We start from the raw sequence: 21,048 nt of genomic DNA, 5'->3' as shown, positions 1-21,048 counted from the left end.
AGAAATAAGTAATTGATGCATAAATCTACTTCCGGGGCCCACTTGGTGTGTGCTTGGGCTGAGCTTGAAGTTTACACGTGCAGAGGCTTCTTCTGGAGTTGAACGCCAAGTTGTAACGTGTTTTTGGCGTTCAACTCTGGTTCGTGACGTGTTTCTGGCGTTTAACTCCAGACTGCAGCGTAGAACTGGCGTTCAACGCCCTTTTGCATCGTCTAAACTCGGCCAAAGTATAGACTATTATATATTGCTGGAAAGCCCTGGATGTCTACTTTCCAACGCAATTAGAAGCACGCCATTTTGAGTTCTGTAGCTCTAGAAAAGCCACTTTAATTGTAGGGAGGTCAGAATCCAACAGCATCTGCAGTCATTCTTCAACCTCTGAATCTGATTTTTGCTCAAGTCCCTCAATTTCAGCCAGAAAATACCTGAAATCATAGAAAAACACACAAACTCATAGTAAAGTCCAGAAATGTGAATTTAACATAAAAACTAATAAAAACATCCCTAAAAGTAACTAGATCCTACTAAAAACATACTAAAAATAATGCCAAAAAGTGTATAAATTATCCGCTCATCAATAGTATAACCATGTAATTAGGCTAAAAAATCTCCCTGGGTTGTGTGTTCTTAGCTGTCATTCATGTTCCAATTTACAGTTTTCAAACAAGTTTAACACAAATTTTTCAATTTAAATTAGTGAAATATTATAAAATAGAGTTTTGAAAATAAATTTATTACTTTAACCAAGCAAACATACATGCAACCTATTATTATCATGTAATCTATTCTATCTAACAAAAGAAAAACTAAAATATTGATGTTAAGAAAAAGCATTTACCTCTGGAAGTCAGGTACTGACCGACCTCCCCACTCTTAAAGCTTGGCACCATCCTCGGTGCCATCAGTCAAGAACAAAGGGAGGCTGGTAGCAGCATCTCCATAGTCAGAATTGTCATGGCTTCCTGTGCTAGTAGATGAAGTGGTGTCCGGGGTGTCTGGTTCTTCTTCAGGTGGGTGGTTGCCAACAATCATCTCCTTGAGGTATTTAAATTGGCGCTTGTTACCGCGCTCCATTCGCTTTGCCTGCCGGTCAAGCCGGTCCAACCTCTGAAGTATCTGTAGGAGCAGCTAATTTGTTGAATGTGCTTGTGATGCAAAAGGGGAAGGGATATCTCCGGCCGGGTCTGCGGTCTGGCTGATAGTGGCTGCTGGAGGTCTGATGTATTTCCCGTTGGGGACAATCTGATCATCCCGCAGAAGTATGGTCTTGGTGTCCCCAGCTCTGTAGGAGACTCCGGCTGCCGAGACTAGATCTGAAACTAGGGCGGGAAAGGGTAGGTTGTCCGCAATCTGTACGTGTCCCATGGCATCCCGTAGGTGTCTTGGTAAGTTGAGAGGCTGGTCTGTAAGGACACACTAGAGAAGAACAACCATATCTGCAATGAAGGAGGACTCGTGAGTACTCGAAAAGACGTAGTGGGACATAATCTGTGCCCACACTCGAGCCTCCAAGGTTAGTGCTGAAGCCAATATTCCCTTAGGTCGGGAGCAATGGGGACTTATTTCTAATGGACAAAGACAGACTACAGGGTTGGCATGTGAAAATTGGAGTAGAATTCAACTACCCATGAAAGGTTAACCTGCCGTGGCTGTCTCCGTAAGAATCCCCATTGTCTGCGCTCAATGTGGGGCTCAACAAATTCAACAATGTCGGTCGGGAGGATAAGTAGGTGCTCATTATTATAGTTTCGCTCAGCCAGGATGGGGAACATCTGCTCAAAGTAGCGGTTAGTGAACCGCGTAATGTCCTTTGCTGGAAAGGCTTTCTCTTTTTTATCGACCTTGATGATCCTCTTGACTCGCTTTGTTGAGGGCTTTACTGATGTTGAAGATGGTTCCGCAGCTACTGCTCTTTTTGTTCCTCTCCTTGCCGGTGGTTTGGGAGTAGCTTTCTCTTTACCTTTCTTAGTAGCCATCCTGAAAAGGGAAAAGAAAAGTAACATGTAAAGCTAAGGGTTAAAGCAAGGAGGAGGACAGTACAAGTGATAAGCACTGCATCGTAAAAAAGGATGTCGTTAACACATGGTCGCGACTACGTGTGATAAGTTCATCAATGGGAATATAGCAAGTGCATGTTATGGCAAGTAGATGCAAGATGTTTATTAGCATGCCAGCAAAGGCATGGGTAGCATAGATCAAGCATCAAAAACTAAATTGTATTATCACTCGTAATAAGCTAACCATCACGTTCGTATTGACAATTATATTCAATTAATAAAATATTTAAAGGGTTTTGTGAAAAAAAAATAGGCATTAGAGTAGAAGGATAGAATAATTAAAAGTGCACAATGCCATACGGACTTTTTCACAAACACTTAGTATGCATGGTAGATATGTTATTGAAAGTATTAAATTTGAACATGTAAACAACCCAAAATAATTATTGATAATTGTCAAACAACTCCTTAATAATCCACAAGAAAATATAGAAGAAAATAATTACCCAATTAAATTTCTAACACCAAGTAAAAAGGATGTAAAAAGAAAAAGAAAGACTAAGAAAACATAGATTATGAAATTAAAAAGAAAAAGAAGAAGGGAATATAAATTAAAGTAATAATGGAAGAGTAAAAGGGGAAAGAAGAAAAGAACCTTGATGAAGGGGATGAAGAAGGAGGGAGAAAGTAGTAGAAAGTAAGAAAGAATAAAGAAGAAAAAAGGAAGAGGAAAGAATTAGGATTGGGGATGAAAAGATAAGAATTCTGGCGCAGATCTAGTTAAACTGTGCGTCGCATGCGACGCGTACGCGTGCTTCACGCGTTCGCGTGGGTTGCGCTATTTTCAAGTGATGCGTACGCGTGACTTGAATTGTGCTATTGGCACGAAGGCAGCCTCGCGTACGCACAACTCTTTGTCCCATACACACTATTGCCAAAAATTCAACTGACGCGTGCGCGTGAGGGACGCGCACGCGTGGATGGTCTGGAGGGGAAAATGACGCGTTCGCGTTAGGGACGCGCACGCGTGACGTTCCTTGTGCTCCTAGCACCATTCCAGCATCAAGCAATCACAACTCTCTGCCCAAACCTTGTTTACGCCGATCTGCAGGGTCACACGGATGCGTAAGCGACGTGTACGTGTGGGCTGGGGTTTTCGCAAGCGACACGTACGCATTAGGGATGCGTACACCTGGGCGTCTTTGTGCCTAAGGCACGCCTCTAGCCATGCTCCCGCGTAACTTTCTGTTTCATTCTTCTTTGTTTCGTATGCACATATGACGCGTATGCGTCAACGACGCTTGCACGTCGTGTGCTTTTTTTTTTTAATACAGAATGCAGATGCAAATGCAGACTATATGTAGAAATTATGGGAAGAGTCACTAAGAAAAATAAAGTAGAATAAAATAAAATAAAACTAAGACTGAAACGTCCTTAAGTAGAAAAATAAAGTAGAAATTATGGTGGGTTGTCTCCCACCTAGCACTTTGCTTTTACGTCCTTAAGTTGGACGGTCTTCAGGCTCATTCTGCTTCTGTTGGTGGGTCTTTCAAGAGGAAGACCTCTAGCTCTTTGTGTTCCTTTATCTTCTCACCATGATAAAGCTTTAGGCGGTGTCTATTGACCTTGATGCAATTGGAACTTGAAGGATGACACAGGTGGAAGACTCCATATGGCTCTGCTTTCTCCACCCTGTAGGGACCTTCCCATCTGGATCTTAGCTTGCCTGGCATGAGTCTCAGCCTGGAGTTGTAAAGGAGAACCAGATCTCCTGGTCTGAACTCTATTCTTTTGATATGCTTGTCATGCACGACCTTCACCTTCTCTTTGTATAATCTGGAGTTGTCATATGCTTCGAGTCGAAGGGTCTCCAGTTCTGCTAGTTACAGCTTCCTTTCAGCACCAGCTTTCTCGAATCCCATGTTGCATTTCCGCACAGCCCAGAAAGCCTTGTGTTCCACCTCTACTGGAAGGTGGCAAGCCTTTCCGTACACTAAGCGGAAGGGACTCATCCCAATGGGTGTCTTGTACGCTATCTGATACGCCCATAGCGCATCAACAAGTCTGGTGCTCCAGTCCTTCCTATGAGGCTTTACTATCTTCTCCAGAATACGCTTTATTTCTCTGTTAGATACCTCTGCTTGCCCATTGGTCTGGGGATGGTATGCTGTTGCCACTTTGTGAACTATCCCATGTTTCTTTAGTAATCCTGCTAATCTCCTATTACAAAAGTGAGTGCCTTGATCACTCACGATTACTCGTGGTGATCCAAAGCGACATATAATATGGTTTCTAACAAAAGAGACAATAGTGTTAGCATCATCAATACGGGTAGGAATTGATTCCACCCATTTAGAAACATAATCTACAGCTAACAGTATATAAAGGTAACCACTAGAGTTTGGAAATGGACCCATGAAGTCAGTAGCATCCTTAAAAAAAGTGGGCCACCAGAATCCACAGTCTAAGATTTTTCTAGCTGTTCTTTGAGGGCCAAAATGTCCTCTACTCTCAGAAGAGTGGCAGGCCTCTAAAATGGACTGGAATTCTGATTGAGGCACACACCTTCTAATTACCTGGTCAGCACCATACCTCCATAAATATGGGTCATCCCATATATAATATTTAGACTCGCTTTTCAACTTGTCCCTTTGATGCTTAGTAAAATTAGGAGGGAAAGTATGGCTAACTAGATAATTAGCTACAGGTGTATACCAAGGAACTACTTCAGATACTACGTGCAAGCTATCAAATGGAAAAGAATCATTGATAGGAGTGGAGTCATCCTTAATGTGCTCAAGGCGACTCAAGTGGTCTGCCACTAAATTCTGGTTACCACTCCTATCCTTAATTTCTAAATCAAATTCTTCCAGCAACAGTATCCAACGTATCAACCTTGGTTTGGACTCTTTTTAAGCTAATAAATACTTTAGAGCTGCATGGTCTGAGTACACTACCACCTTAGTACCAAGTAAATAGGCTCGAAATTTATCCAGAGCAAAAATAATAGCCAGAAGCTCTTTTTCAGTGGTAGTATAATTAAACTGAGCAGCGTCTAAGGTCTTAGAAGCGTAAGCAATTACGAAAGGATCCTTACCTTCACGCTGAGCCAGCGCTGCTCCTACTGCATGGTTGGAGGCATCACACATAATCTCAAAAGGCTGACTCCAGTATAGTCCTCTCACAATTGGAGCTTGAGTTAGGGCGATTTTCAGCTTATCAAATGCTTGCATGCAATCCTCACTGAACTCGAACTCAACATCTTTCTGCAGCAGTCTGGATAAAGGCAATGCTACCTTACTGAAGTCCTTGATAAATCTCCGGTAGAAACCTGCATGGCCAAGGAACGAACGGACTTCCCTCACGGAGGAGGGGTAAGGTAAACTAGAAATGACATATACCTTTGCTGGATCTACAGAAATACCAGTATTGGAGACAACATGTCCTAGAACAATCCCTTATTTTACCATAAAGTGACATTTTTCAAAATTCAATACAAGGTTTGGACTAACACACCTGTCTAACACTCTAGCTAAACTATCCAAGAAAAGGCTAAAGGAATCACCATATACGCTAAAATCATCCATAAAAATTTCCATACAGCTCTCGATAAGATCTGAAAAGATACTCATCATGCATCTTTGGAAAGTAGCTGGTGCATTACATAAGCCAAAAGGCATCCTCTTGTATGCATACGTTCCAAAGGGACATGTAAAAGTTGTCTTTTCCTGATCTTCAGGAGCTATATGAATTTGAAAATAGCCTGTATAACCATCTAAAAATCAGTAATGGGATTTACCTGACAGGCGATCAAGCATCTGATCAATAAATGGCAAGGGGTAATGATCCTTGCGAGTAGCTTGGTTGAGATGCCTGTAATCAATGTAAACTCTCCATGAATTCTGCACTCTAGTTGTTAGGAGCTCTCCATGCTCATTCTTTACTGTTGTGACTCCAGACTTCTTGGGTACCACTTGTACTGGACTGATCCATTCACTGTCTGAGATAGGGTAGATGATATCTGCTTCAAGTAGCCTGGTCACTTCTTTCTTGACAACTTCTAAGATGGTGGGATTCAATCTTCTTTGGGGTTGACGGACAGGTCTTGCTCCCTCTTCTAAGAATATTCTGTGCTCACAAACTTGAGGGCTGATGCCTACTATATCCACCAAGTTCCACCCAATTGCTTTCTTGTGTTTTCTCAGCACACTGAGCAGCTGCTCCTCCTGTTGGGAAGTGAGTTTCCTTGTAATGATAACTGGGTGCTTCTGATTATCCTCAAGGTAAGCATACTTGAGGTGGGGTGGAAGGGGCTTTAATTCCAATATCTTCTCATGGCTGGGCTCTGGATTATCTGGAGCTAGTGATAATGGCAAAGGGTCCTCATTGTGTTCAGAGGGTGTCCCCACACTTGGGTCTTGCTCCATGTGCCTCTCTTCTACTTCTTCTTGATGAACTACAGCTACAGTTTCATCAATGATGTCACACTGGAAGATGGAATGATCTTCCGGAGGGTGCTTCATAGCTTCATTCAAATTGAAACTCACTGCTCTGCCATCTATCTTAAAGGAGTAAGTTCCTGAGAAGGCATCCAGCTTGAACTTTGAAGTCTTCAGGAATGACCTTCCAAGCAGGATTGATGATGGTCTTCCTGAGTCATTAGGGGGTATTTCCAAGATATAAAATTCAATGGAAAATGTGAGCCCTTTAATGCTTACCAGCACGTCTTCAGCAATTCCAACCACAGTAATGATGCTTTTATCTGCTAAAACAAAACGAGCTGTTGACCTTTTTAAGGGAGGGAGCCTCAAAGCATCATATATAGACAATGGCATAATACTCACGCACGCTCCTAAATCACACATGCAGTCAGAAAACATTACACCCTCAATGGTAGAGTTAACCATGCATGGACCTGGATCACTACATTTTTCAGGTATACCTCCCATTAAAGCAGATATAGAACTACCTAAAGGAATAGTTTCTAATTCATTAATTTTATCTTTATGTATGCATAAATCTTTCAGAAACTTTGCATATTTAGGTACTTGTTGAATAACATCAAAAAGGGGAATAGTTACCTCAACCTTTTTAAAGATTTCTACCATTTTGGGATCAAGTTCCATCTGCTTCATGGACTTCCTTGCAAGGTGTGGAAATGGAACAGGAATGGCGCCACTTGCAGCTTCTGCATCCTTTGGTGCTCCATTCCTTGGTTGTGCTACTTTTTTTTCAACCATGTCTTGTGCTTCCTCTTCCTCCTCAGCATCTTCCACTTCAACTATGTCTTCAACTGGGGCATGTTCTTGTGGGCTCGGCTCCTATTGATTCCTCTCTTTCAGTGTGGTTCCGGACCTCAAAGTTTTGGCATTAATGCCACCCTTGGGGTTGGATCAGGGTTGAGAAGGAATTCCATTGGAGCATGAAGGCTGATTATTGGAAGTATTCATTGATCCAATTTGTGAGGCAAGAGCTTGTACAGCAGAGGTCAGACCGTTCAAGGTGGAGCTAAGTGTGCTCTCCATGGCCTTTTGTCTTTGCTCAATAGACTGAAGCATTTCGTCATGAGAAGAAGAAGATAGGTAAATGATCTGAGGGGCCTGCTGTTGGTTGTTCTGAGGTGCTTGGGACTGCCTTAAGTGAGGTGCTTTGTAGGGCAGGTTTTGGTTCTGCTGTCTGTTGTTGTTATTCTACCTCTGATTTCCATTGTTGTCTCTGCCTCCTTTGTTGTAGTTGTCCCTCTAACCTTGGTTGGAATTATCCCTCCATCCCTGGTTGGAATGGTCTCTCCATCCCTGGTTGGAGTTGTCTTGTGATGCGCATAAACTAGTTATGCTACGATTTAGGAAATTGCACGATCGGCAAAATTCCTTCCGGCAAGTGCACCGGTTATCGTCAAGTAAAAACTCACAATAGAGTGAGGTCGAATCCCACAAGGATTGGTTGAGTGAGCAATTCGGATTAGAAGTGTGTTCTAGTTGAGCGGAATCAAGATTGAGATGAGTATTGCGGAATGTAAAAGTGGCGGGAAAAGTAAATGACAAGAAATTGAAATGGCGGAATCTTAAATTGCATGAATTAAAGAGCAGAAACTAAATTGCTGAAATTAAAAGGGAATGGGGGTGATTGCATGAATTGAGTAGCAGAATGTAAAGAGAAAGTGGAAATCAGAATTGGGGAATTCATTGGGTTATAGGAGATATTGAGATCTCCGAATCAAAACATGTTTATCTCTTCCTCAACCAATGCGTTCATTGAATTTTGCTTGGCAATCTTATATGATTGGATCCCAATTCCTTGGCTCACCAATGCTCTCTAAAAACAAACAAATTCCCAATCCCTTGGTTTAAATGTTCATAAGAAGAGATGATGCTTGATCACTGATTATACCACACAATTTCATGAACCACAATTTGGTAGGATTACATGTCACAATATCCATCCAAACCCCAATCCAATCCACTGTGAGAAAGCTTCTCTAGCATGAATCCTCCATTCCTTTCCCAAGGCTCCGAAGGATTCCAAGTATGAGTAGTTTCTTTCCCAAGACAACTACTCAATGGAATTAGATCGAGAAGCTTTCTAACAAAATTCAAGAGAAAAGATTGAAGAAGAAGATAAACTATTATTGATTCATTGAATTACAATAGAGCTCCCTAACCCAATGAAAGGGGGTTTAGTGAATCATAGCTCTGAATTCAATTACAAAGAAAAGGGAAACTAGCTAAAAAGTGAAAGTAAAAGTCAAAGGTCCCCATCAGGGGCTGGATTCCCCTTCAATCCCCCCTCTTTTCAAATGCAGAAACTAAGGCCTTTAAATAGGCTCCCTAAATTACAAAATGAAAATGAAATTCAAAGGAAATTACAATCAAATGAAAATAAACTATTCTAGATGATTCTTGTGGCCTTGATTTGGTGTTGTTGATGGGCCTTGCTTGCTTGAAGGGCTGAGTGACATAATTGATCCAAAAAGGATAATGATCCATTAAACTACACTCAAATGTTGCACCCCCTTTCTTGAGTCGTCACTTTGTTCTCTTGTCAACCTTGCCAATTTGATGCCAAATATAGACTATTATACCTCGTTGGAAAGCTATGGATGTCAGCTTTCTAACGCAACTGGAAGCACCTCAATTGGATCTCTACAACTCGAGTTATACTCCATGGAAGGTGAAGAGGTCAGCTGGCCTGATTGCATGTTGGTACTATGCTCTTCTATGCACATTACGGGGCTGTTTTCTCCCTCAATTTTTAGTATCCACCATGAATGCCATATATGCTTGGAAAGCTCTAGATGTCTTCTTTCCAATGCATTTTGAATCATCTCATTTGGAGTTTTGTAGCTCAAGTTATTTATGTTTGAAGAAGGCATGGTCAAGCTGTTCCATATAACACGTTTAAGCTTCAGTTTAAGGTTAAACTGAAGCTTAAACGTGGAAATGGAAGAGGTAGCCCTGGAGGTCGAACACGTTTAACCTCCAGTTTGAGGTCAAACTGGAGGTTAAACGTGGAAGCTTAGAATGGTAGCCCAGGAGGTGTCGAACACGTTTAACCTCCAGTTTGAGGTCAAACTGGAGGTTAAACGTGGAAATGGCTCCCTGGTGCTCTTCCCACTCCTGGCGTTTAACCTCCAGTTTAAGGTTAAACTGGAGGTTAAACGTGGAACTCCTTCCTGAGTGGCATTATCATTCTGGCGTTTAACCTCCAGTTTGAGGTCAAACTGGAGGTTAAACTTCAATCCCAGCATTTCTTATCCTTCATGATTTTGGCGTTTAAGCTCCAGTTTAGGCTTAAACTGGAACTTAAACTCCACATGTGATATTCAAGCTTCCTTTATTGATTTTGTTGCTTCCTTGCTTAGCCTCTTCTTCCCTGAAATCATCCAAACAATTGCATCAAAGTCTTGCAAAATTTCATGAGAACTCTTTCATTCATAGCATTTAAGTAATATAACTAAAACTCATGGAATTTGCATCAAAATCATATTGTTTGGATGGTTCATTACTTTGTTCTTCATTTAACCATTTTTGGTTACTTTAAGCTCAAGAAAATGCATAAAACAACTAAAACTAACAGAAAAATGCTAGTGAAACTAGCCTATGATGCCTTGGCATCACAACACCAAACTTAATACTTGCTTGTCCCTAAGCAAGTCCTGAGTTATTTGAGAAGAAAGTATGAAACAGAAAGCAATTACATTGGCTATATTAGCAAGCATTTGAAGTTCATCAGAAGGGTTTTATGCAGAAAGTTGCAGCATCACTTTTTCATACTTATCAGGTAGGATTATCACTTTTTCATTGCATCCATCAAAAATTGCTATGGCCTCTTGTTATTCTTATGTCTTTGGCACTTTTCTCTTCTTTGTTTTTCTTTTCTTTTTCTTAGAGCTTCTTTTGCTCCTTGTTTGCTTAGTGTCATGTGTTGCACAAGCCTTTGGCATTTTCTTTTTCTTATCAGTGCACTACACATATCCACTTTAGGCATTTTAGTTCACATTTCTTCTTGAGACATTGGTGCCCAGCACCTCTTTGTGTGACTAAATGTTTTGTATTTAGGTTGCTCTTGATAATGGACTTTTGGTTGATAATCCCGGGTTAGTTAACCCAAGTTACCAAGTGTTGAAACACTCCTCAGAACCTATTCATCCAAGCATATCCTTAATACATAAACACCACAGGCATTTGTCTCAGAAGTTCAAACCATTGGTACCTAGCTTATTTTCTCAATTTTTTTTTTTTGCTTTTTGGTTGCCTTTTTCCGTGGCTTTTTCTTTTTCTTTCTTTTTCATGGCCAAAGACATTTATTCATCAAGATCCATAGACAATTTTTACTTTCTACATAAAAAAAATGATAATTCTACACTCTAATTTTAGTGATCTGACTACACAATCAAGCATGCATACCACCACTTAATTCTACTTGATTTGTCACTAATTTAGCCAAGTTACTTTTGTTCAAACTTTTCTTTTATTTTTGGAAACAGAACAAGCATGGCACGCACTTGTTTAAGAAGGTGAAGTTATATCCAAACATCTAGGCATTCACTTTATTCAAAGCAATTAACAAAAAAACTACACATTCCAGAAAGATTCAACATTTACAGTTTAAACCAGAACACGCATGCTTTTGTTTGCCCTTTTTAAAGAATTATCAAGGAACAATACCACCTTGTGAAATTCCTTGTTTTCTCTTTGTTGTCAGGAAACACTTTGATTTCTCCTTCTTCTTCCTAAATGTTGCTTCATGCTTTAAGGTTCTTGTTTCCTTTCCTGCAAAGAGTAATGAAGTTGCTTGCTTCTCAAGCACTTGAGTGGTTAGCTCAACTATGTGTGGGTAAGTATCGGATTCTTAAGTTGGTGTGTGAACACCAAACTTAGTCTCCCACTTACTTCTCTCTGTTCTTTGAATCCTTGAGTTATCTTGGAATGATGTTGCTACTAAGGGTTTTAAGCATTTCTGTGACTGCTTAGAATAGTTGTTCCTTTCATATAATTCAAAGGTTGTTGTGTTCAGTTGATCTTTATGGTGGAACACCAAACTCAGAGTCACACATTCCCCTTTGACTTATTGATCCATGAATTCATTGTTTGGTGTGAAACACCAAACTTAATTCTTTGCAATGCACAGAAACTACTTTACCCTTTTTATTGAAACAAATAAAAGAAACAGCAACAAGGTATTACCTCAGGTTGGGTTGCCTCCCAACAAGCGCTTCTTTAACGTCATTAGCTTGACGGTTGTCCCTTGTTAGGGTGGATTGTAGTGCTTGACGTCATCTCCTCTCACTATGAAAACGTCCCCACTTGATTCATTCATGACCTCTAAATGTTCCATAGAAAGAACTTTCCTGATTGTGAACACTTGAGGGAGCTGGGAAGGAATGGTTTTGAGGCCAGGTGGGATTGGCAGATAATGACTTGATATCACGTTATCTCCCGAAGAAAAACCTTCAGTGGGAATTTTCTTGTTTCTCCATCCTCTTGGCAATCTCCCTATCACTCTTCCCTTTCTCTTGAGGATTTCTTCATTGACCTTTATGTCAGGAGGATCCTTCTGATCTGTTTCCACTGATTCTTGTGGCTCTAACTCTTGCAACTCTTGTTTGCCTTCCAATGACTGTTTTAGAGTCTCAGCTGCTGGATTACTTTCCTCCAAACACGGATGGCTACTATCATCTTTAGGCTTTTCAGGTTCTGGTTCAGGCTCAGATGCAGGTTTGAAGACTTTGAAAATGAGCTGTTCCTCATGTATTCTCAGAATTAGCTCTCCTTGTTCTACATCTATGAGCGCTCTAGTAGTGGCTAGAAATGGTCTGCCCAGAATGATAGGGTGTAAGTAGCTTTCCTCCATGTCCACAATGACAAAGTCTGTGGGGAAATAATAATCCCCCACTTTCACCAGCACATTTTCAACTACCCCTTCAGCTTGCTTCTGAGTTTTGTCAGCCAGTTGTATGATTACATCAGTGGATCTCACCTCATTCAGTTGTAGCCTCTTCATAAGAGTTAGAGGCATCACATTTATGCTAGCTCCAAGATCACAGAATCCTCTGTCAATTTTTGTTTCCCCTATGATGCAAGGGATATGAAAACTTCCTGGGTCCGTTTTCTTAGAGAGTGTGTCCTTCTTGATGAGAGCACTGCATTCTTTGTTCATTGTTACCGTTTGTCCTCCCTTCAAAACTCTTTTCTTGCTTAACAATTCCTTTAAATACTTGATGTGTGTGGGCATTTGATGAAGAATCTCAAGAAAGGGAATATTGACATGCAGAGAGTTAAATGTCTCTAGAAACCTTGAATAGGTTTTCCTTTTTTCACCTCCTCCTAACCTCTCAGGAAATGGTGCTTTTGGTTGGTATACTTCCATCATGCCTTTTTGCAGTTCCTTGGCTTGCTCAGTTCCACCTTCTTGCTTAACTTCTTCCACACCTTCCTTCAAGATTTCTGGTTCCTGCTCTGAGGGCCTGATTCCTTCTTCTCCTGAGACTTCCTTCATTATGGTGATGGCTTTGCATTCTTCCCATCTTACTCTCTTTTGTTCCCCTTTAGGATTCTTTTCTGTGTCACTAGGGAACACTGCAGTTGATTTGGGTGCCTGTTGAGATAGCTCTCCTACTTGAGATTCCATCCTTTTGAGTTTTTCACCATGGTTTCTTAAGGTAGTTCTCACATCATCCCTGAAGCTCTTCAGTTCAATGATGTCTTGACTCATGGTTGCCATAATTCCTTCTATCCGGTTTAATTGATCTTGAAATTGTTGGTTCGGATTAGGTTGGGTATGTTGATTATTTTGGCCATGATATGATGATTGGGGGTAAGTGTTTTGTGTGGCTTGGTATGATCTTTGGTTGGAGTTTTGGTATGTGGAATTGTTATGTTGGTGGTGGTTGTAAGGTTTGTGGTTTTGTGGTTGGGTTTGTTGGTTTCCCCACCCAAAGTTTGGGTGGTTTCTCCAGCCTGGGTTGTAAGTGTTGGAATGTGGATCATATGATTGCCTTTGTTGGTTTCCCACATAGTTAGCCTCATCCCAATCAACCTCCTTCAATGCCTACTTCCTCTTGATCTTGTGTGTGTATTGCAGCCACTTGCTTTGTTTCTAATTGCCTGGTAAGCTCTGCTAGTTGCTTGGCAAACACCTTGTTTTGGGCTAGAATTGTATCAACCTAGTTCAGCTCCATGACTCCCTTAGTGTTGTGCCTTTCTGATGCATAGTAGTACTCATTCTCAGCCACTGTCTCGATCACTTCAATGGCTTCTTCCACAGTCTTTTTCCTGTTCAATGAACCTCCTGATGAATGGTCTACAGCCTTCCTTGATTCATAAGAGAGCCCATCATAGAAGATGTGCAGTTGCACCCAATCATGGAACATGTTTGGTGGGCATTTCCTTGTCAAGTCCTTGAATCTCTCCCATGCCTCGTAGAGAGTTTCACCATCTTATTGTCTAAAAGTCTGAACCTCAGATCGAAGCCTATTGACCTTTTGTGGAGGGTAGAAACGTGCCAGAAACTTGCTTTCCACCTCATCCCATGTTGTTAGACTCCCCCTTGGGAATGATTCCAGCCACTTAGCTGCTTTGTCCCTAAGTGAAAATGGGAACAAAAGCAGTTTATAGGCATCTTCCTGGACTCCATTGGACTTCACAGTGTCACAAATTCTCAGGAATTTTGTGAGATGTTGGTTTGGGTCTTCATTAGCACTTCTTCCAAAGGAACAATGATTTTCCACAAGTGATATTAGCTGTGGCTTGAGCTCAAAATTGTTGGCCTGAATGGGTGGTTTCTGGATGCTACTACCACAATTCCCAGAGGTTGGGTTTATGTATGAACTAAGAACCCTCCTCTCAGGGATGGCATCGTTTCCATCAGCTCTCTCATGGTTGTGAACTTCTCTATCCATGTTGAGATCTAAAGCTTCCTCAAAATTGTCCTCAGATTCTCCTTCAGATTCCTCTTCTCCCACTACTCTCTTCCCTCTTGCTTCCCTTCTAAGTCTATGAAGGGTCCTCTCTGGTTCGGTATATGGAGGAGTTGATGTCTCTCCTCTCCTACCTGTCATACAAGAACACAGCTCAAACACAAACAAGTGAAATACTCTTGGTTAATGGAAGAGTATGGTTAGCTCAATTGAGGAATTAATTCAAACAGTTAGTGAGTCAGTGAGTTAGTTGCATGAATTTAAAGGCATAAAGAAGGAAAGCATGTAACCAAGTGCAGAAATTAAAATTCAACAAGTATCTAGAACAGAATTAACAAAGCAAGAGAAAATTGCTCAATCTAGTTAGCTTCCAATTTGAGAATTGTCAATCGAAAACCAATCCCCGGCAACGGCGCCATAAACTTGATGCGCATAAACTAGTTATGCTACGATTTAGGAAATTGCACGATCGGCAAAATTCCTTCCGGCAAGTGCACCGGTTATCGTCAAGTAAAAACTCACAATAGAGTGAGGTCGAATCCCACAAGGATTGGTTGAGTGAGCAATTCGGATTAGAAGTGTGTTCTAGTTGATCGGAATCAAGATTGAGATGAGTATTGCGGAATGTAAAAGTGGCGGGAAAAGTAAATGACAAGAAATTGAAATGGCGGAATCTTAAATTGCATGAATTAAAGAGCAGAAACTAAATTGCTGAAATTAAAAGGGAATGGGGGTGATTGCATGAATTGAGTAGCAGAATGTAAAGAGAAAGTGGAAATCAGAATTGGGGAATTCATTGGGTTATAGGAGATATTGAGATCTCCGAATCAAAACATGTTTATCTCTTCCTCAACCAATGCGTTCATTGAATTTTGCTTGGCAATCTTATATGATTGGATCCCAATTCCTTGGCTCACCAATGCTCTCTAAAAACAAACAAATTCCCAATCCCTTGGTTTAAATGTTCATAAGAAGAGATGATGCTTGATCACTGATTATACCACACAATTTCATGAACCACAATTTGGTAGGATTACATGTCACAATATCCATCCAAACCCCAATCTAATCCACTGTGAGAAAGCTTCTCTAGCATGAATCCTCCATTCCTTTCCCAAGGCTCCGAAGGATTCCAAGTATGAGTAGTTTCTTTCCCAAGACAACTACTCAATGGAATTAGATCGAGAAGCTTTCTAACAAAATTCAAGAGAAAAGATTGAAGAAGAAGATAAACTATTATTGATTCATTGAATTACAATAGAGCTCCCTAACCCAATGAAAGGGGGTTTAGTGAATCATAGCTCTGAATTCAATTACAAAGAAAAGGGAAACTAGCTAAAAAGTGAAAGTAAAAGTCAAAGGTCCCCATCAGGGGCTGGATTCCCCTTCAATCCCCCCTCTTTTCAAATGCAGAAACTAAGGCCTTTAAATAGGCTCCCTAAATTACAAAATGAAAATGAAATTCAAAGGAAATTACAATCAAATGAAAATAAACTATTCTAGATGATTCTTGTGGCCTTGATTTGGTGTTGTTGATGGGCCTTGCTTGCTTGAAGGGCTGAGTGACATAATTGATCCAAAAAGGATAATGATCCATTAAACTACACTCAAATGTTGCACCCCCTTTCTTGAGTCGTCACTTTGTTCTCTTGTCAACCTTGCCAATTTGATGCCAAATATAGACTATTATACCTCGTTGGAAAGCTATGGATGTCAGCTTTCTAACGCAACTGGAAGCACCTCAATTGGATCTCTACAACTCGAGTTATACTCCATGGAAGGTGAAGAGGTCAGCTGGCCTGATTGCATGTTGGTACTATGCTCTTCTATGCACATTACGGGGCTGTTTTCTCCCTCAATTTTTAGTATCCACCATGCATGCCATATATGGTTGGAAAGCTCTAGATGTCTTCTTTCCAATGCATTTTGAATCACCTCATTTGGAGTTTTGTAGCTCAAGTTATTTATGTTTGAAGAAGGCATGGTCAAGCTGTTCCATATAACACGTTTAAGCTTCAGTTTAAGGTTAAACTGAAGCTTAAACGTGGAAATGGAAGAGGTAGCCCTGGAGGTCGAACACGTTTAACCTCCAGTTTGAGGTCAAACTGGAGGTTAAACGTGGAAGCTTAGAATGGTAGCCCTGGAGGTGTCGAACACGTTTAACCTCCAGTTTGAGGTCAAACTGGAGGTTAAACGTGGAAATGGCTCCCTGGTGCTCTTCCCACTCCTGGCGTTTAACCTCCAGTTTAAGGTTAAACTGGAGGTTAAACGTGGAACTCCTTCCTGAGTGGCATTATCATTCTGGCGTTTAACCTCCAGTTTGAGGTCAAACTGGAGGTTAAACTTCAATCCCAGCATTTCTTATCCTTCATGATTTTGGCGTTTAAGCTCCAGTTTAGGCTTAAACTGGAACTTAAACTCCACATGTGATATTCAAGCTTCCTTTATTGATTTTGTTGCTTCCTTGCTTAGCCTCTTCTTCCCTGAAATCATCCAAACAATTGCATCAAAGTCTTGCAAAATTTCATGAGAACTCTTTCATTCATAGCATTTAAGTAATATAACTAAAACTCATGGAATTTGCATCAAAATCATATTGTTTGGATGGTTCATTACTTTGTTCTTCATTTAACCATTTTTGGTTACTTTAAGCTCAAGAAAATGCATAAAACAACTAAAACTAACAGAAAAATGCTAGTGAAACTAGCCTATGATGCCTTGGCATCACCTTGCCAACTTTGGTTGTAGTTTCCACCTTGATTGTAATTGCCGCCTTGTTGATTGTACCCTTGATTCGGGCAGTCATAGAAATTATGAGTAGCTGCTACGGTGTTGTCCTCTTGTTGGAGCTGTGGACACTCATCAGTGTAATGAATATAATCAGCACATATCCCGCATACTCTCTGAGGGACTAACTGTTGACTTTGTTGTGGTGGGGGAGGCTGAGGTTGTTGTTGATTTAGCTGTATTTGCTTCAGTAGGTTGGTCATCTAACATATGCTCTGTGTAAGAGCAGTAGTCTCAATGCTAGAGGAAACCTCTGCAACAGCCTTTGAGTGGCTGTTTCTGTGCCTATGATTTCGAGTGGACTCAGCTAGGTCGTTGATCAGTTGCCACGCTTCATCTGCGGTCTTGTACTTTTTCAGAGAACCATTACTAGCACCATCTAATGTAGTCTTATCCCGAGGCTTCATGCCTTGAGTGAAGTAGCTGATCAACACTAACTTGTCAATCATGTGATGGGGCATGCGTCTAGAAGATTCTTGAAGCGCTCCCAGTACTCATAAAGAGTCTCTGATTCTCCTTGAATAATGCAAGAAATCTCTTTCCTTAATCTGTCTGTAACTTCAGCTGGAAAGTATTTTTCCAGGAATTCTCTCCTGAGCGTATCCCAGTTAGTAACGGTCGCTTCAGGTTGAGTGTAGTACCACTCCCTCGCCTTTCCCTCAAGAGAAAACGGGAAGGCGGTTAGCAAAATAGAAGTTTCATCTGCACCATGACGCCTAACAGTAGAACAGGCTGTCTGAAAATCCCTTAGGTGCTTGATAGGCTCCTGAGTAGGTAAGCCATAAAACTTGGGCATCAAGTTGATTAATGCAGTCTTCAGTTCAAAATCTGCAGCCAGATTTGGATGACGCACTTGATACGGTTGCAGAGTAAAGTCTGGGGCTCCTGCCTCTTGGAGAGTGATCCTCCTGGGTACCGCCATGTTACCTGCACGTAAATCAATTGAATTAGTAGTAGAGGAGCTTGTTTCTTCCTCAAATGGCAGTTCAGATTCGTCTTCAGATGAGACTGGTGAATCGATAACAACCACTTCACCACCCTCAGAGACTAACCTACGCCGAGCTCGCCTAATACATGAAAGAGTTCTTTCAATTTCAGGATCAAATGCGGCTAAGCTCGGATCAGGCAGTGAATGCATCATTCAATAAAAGAAACATACAACTCATGGTAATAAAATAAAATAAAATATGCAAAAATAAAAAATATGTACACTAACTAATAATTTAGCACACAATTGTTACTCCCCGGTAACGGCGCCAAAAATTGATTGGGGGGTGGGGGGCGGATATCAGCCAATTAAGAAATCAATATAGAATTACGTTGCAAGTATAGTTCTTAACCAGTAAAAATTCGCTCATCAATTTAGAAAGGTTGTCACAAAAATTAGAATAAAAATACTGGAAATATGAGTCCCAGGTCAGCTCCCAACGAGTTGACAAAAGGGTGCTATCTTATTAATCAGGAGTTTTCCGAGAAATTTGAGAGTTGAATGACAGAAAATAAATAATTATAAATTAAAGGAGAATTATATATTCAGAATGAAAAGCCTTGACTGGGGGAATGATTAATTGGAAGTTCTATCCTTGTTAGAATTCTCTCAAGTGTAGTATAAAGAGGTTGTTATTTTCACTTAGTTAACCCTTACTAAATAAAGGAAAGTCAAGTGATTAAGCTAACTCTTATTCGCAAATCCTAGTCCTCTCCCTTGGAAAGGTCTAGTGTTAGTAAATAGTTAGCCAACAACTTCCAATTTAACTATTCACTTGAGCATTCCAACTCAAGTGTCTCCTTTTAATTAACCCCCATGTCAAGTAGGGAATCTACTCCATTGACATGGGTATTACTTGCACAGAATTGAAAAGAGAATAAAAGGAAGACATGATAGACAATAACTACAAATTAATTAAAAGTAAAAGTAATCCTTTGCATTAATAATTTCTAAAAATAATCCAATTGTAACTCTAAACAAAAATTAAGAATATGGAATAGTAAGGGAATAAGGAAACAAACTAGAGTAGTAACTTCAACGGAGGTGATGACTCTTCAATATCCAAAGCAAAAGCATAAAACTAAGAATATGTGAATGTAAAAGAAAACCTAGAGGAAGAGTAATTTTTCTCTAGATTCAGATCTAAAAACTAAAACTATGCTAATGAGAATCTCTGTTGAGTCTCTGCATGTTCCCTGGCTCTAGTCTGTGTTTCTGGGCCGAAAACTAGGTCAAAACTTGGCCCAAAATTGCCCCCAGTATTTTCTGTTATTTCTGCAAATCGCGCAAGTCACGCGTACGCGTCAGTCACGCATACGCGTCGCTGGTTTTCTTGGCGTCTCATGCGTACGCGTCATCCATGCGCACGCGTCTTTGTGCAAACTCCAATCTATGCGTACGCGTCAGGCATGCGCAAGCGTCGCTGCAAATTTCTCCATGTCGCGCACACGTGTGAGCCATGCCTGCGCATCGATGCTCGTTGGTTATCTCCTTAGTTTTTTGTGTTCCTTCTATTTTTGCAAGCTTCCTCTCCATTCTCTAAGCCATTCCTGCCCTATAAAGCCTGAAACACTTAACTCACGGATCACGTCATCGAATGGTATAAAGGAGAATTAAAATACACAAATTAAAGACTCTAGGAAGCAAGTTTTCAACCATAGAATAACACTAGGAAGGAATTGTAAAATCATGCAAATCATATGAATAAGTGGGTAAGGACTTGATAAAAACCACTCAATTGAGCATAAGATAAACCATAAAATAGTGGTTTATCATCCAGCCTCCTTGCAATGATGACAAGTCACCTTGCTCAAGTCTTTCTTGTAATCCTTTGAGTTTGAACCCTTGTATTTGCCTTTGCTCTTCATTATCCTTCTAAGTCTCCTAACAAAAAACACAATTTCATTATCTGAAATATCATCACTGGACTCACTCTCTTTTGATTCTATTTTTGACTTAAGGGCTATTCCCTTTTTCGTTGAGTCTGGATTTGTGTGTGTGGCTTCATAGGCAAGGAGTTTTCCTCTCAGCTCATCATAGGTTATAGGGCTTAGGTTATTGCTCTTGGCTAGGACATTGGTAGTAGTTTCCCATTCCTTTGTGAGGCTTCTAAGGAGTTTCCTCACTAGGGTTTGTTCTGAGTAGGTTGTTTTCATAGCATCAAGGTTGTTGATTATGATTGAGAGTCTCTCAAACACTTCATCAATGCTTTCTCCATCCTTCCTATTAAACATCTCGTACTCTTTTCACAGCATGTCAATCCTCATTTCTTTGATCTGTTTAGTGCCTTCGTGTATAACCTTGAGTTTCTCCCAGATTTCTTTGGCTGTCTTGCATCTAGACACCTTTCGGTACTCTTCAAAGCTGATAGCACAGTGAAGAAGGTTGATGGCTTTAGCATTCAGCTCCAGTTTCTTCTTGTCGTCATCATTCCATTTAGCTTCTACTTTTGGAATCACCACTCCATCAACACTTATTTTTGTTGGAATCTTGCGACTGCTTACAACAATTTTTCATATGTTGTAGTCAATAGATTGAATGAAGATTCTCATCCTCTCTTTTCAGTAAGCATAGTTCTTCCCGTTGAAGAAGGGAGGCCTATTGTTTGACTGGCCTTCAGTTAGAGTGTAGGCAACCGTGGTTGTGCCCAAGTTGTTCGCCATTGGACCTTTGCTCCAAGCGTGAAGCTTGATTCTTGAGACCAAGGCTCCTGATACTAATTGAAGGTTGTAGAAAGCTTAGAGAAGGAGGTTGAATCTATGGCATTCTTTTACTTTAATGAAATAACCTTTTAAAACAAATTTCTTTCTGAATCTGTTTGAACTCAGCAGCGAAAAATTTATGAGACAATTTCATTT

The 21,048-nt window shown here is 40.6% G+C and overlaps 1 non-coding gene across 1 annotated transcript; it reads left to right on the top strand.

The window, feature by feature from the left end:
* Positions 1–13,867: 13,867 nt before the first annotated feature.
* On the top strand, positions 13,868–13,971 carry LOC112739486 (small nucleolar RNA R71). The gene has a single exon (XR_003170422.1). It is a non-coding gene; the product is annotated as a small nucleolar RNA R71 (small nucleolar RNA).
* Positions 13,972–21,048: the final 7,077 nt, after the last annotated feature.

This window comes from Arachis hypogaea, chromosome 13, assembly GCF_003086295.3.
Source record: "Arachis hypogaea cultivar Tifrunner chromosome 13, arahy.Tifrunner.gnm2.J5K5, whole genome shotgun sequence".
NCBI lineage: Eukaryota > Viridiplantae > Streptophyta > Magnoliopsida > Fabales > Fabaceae > Arachis > Arachis hypogaea.
This window is presented reverse-complemented; position numbering and strand designations above follow the sequence as displayed.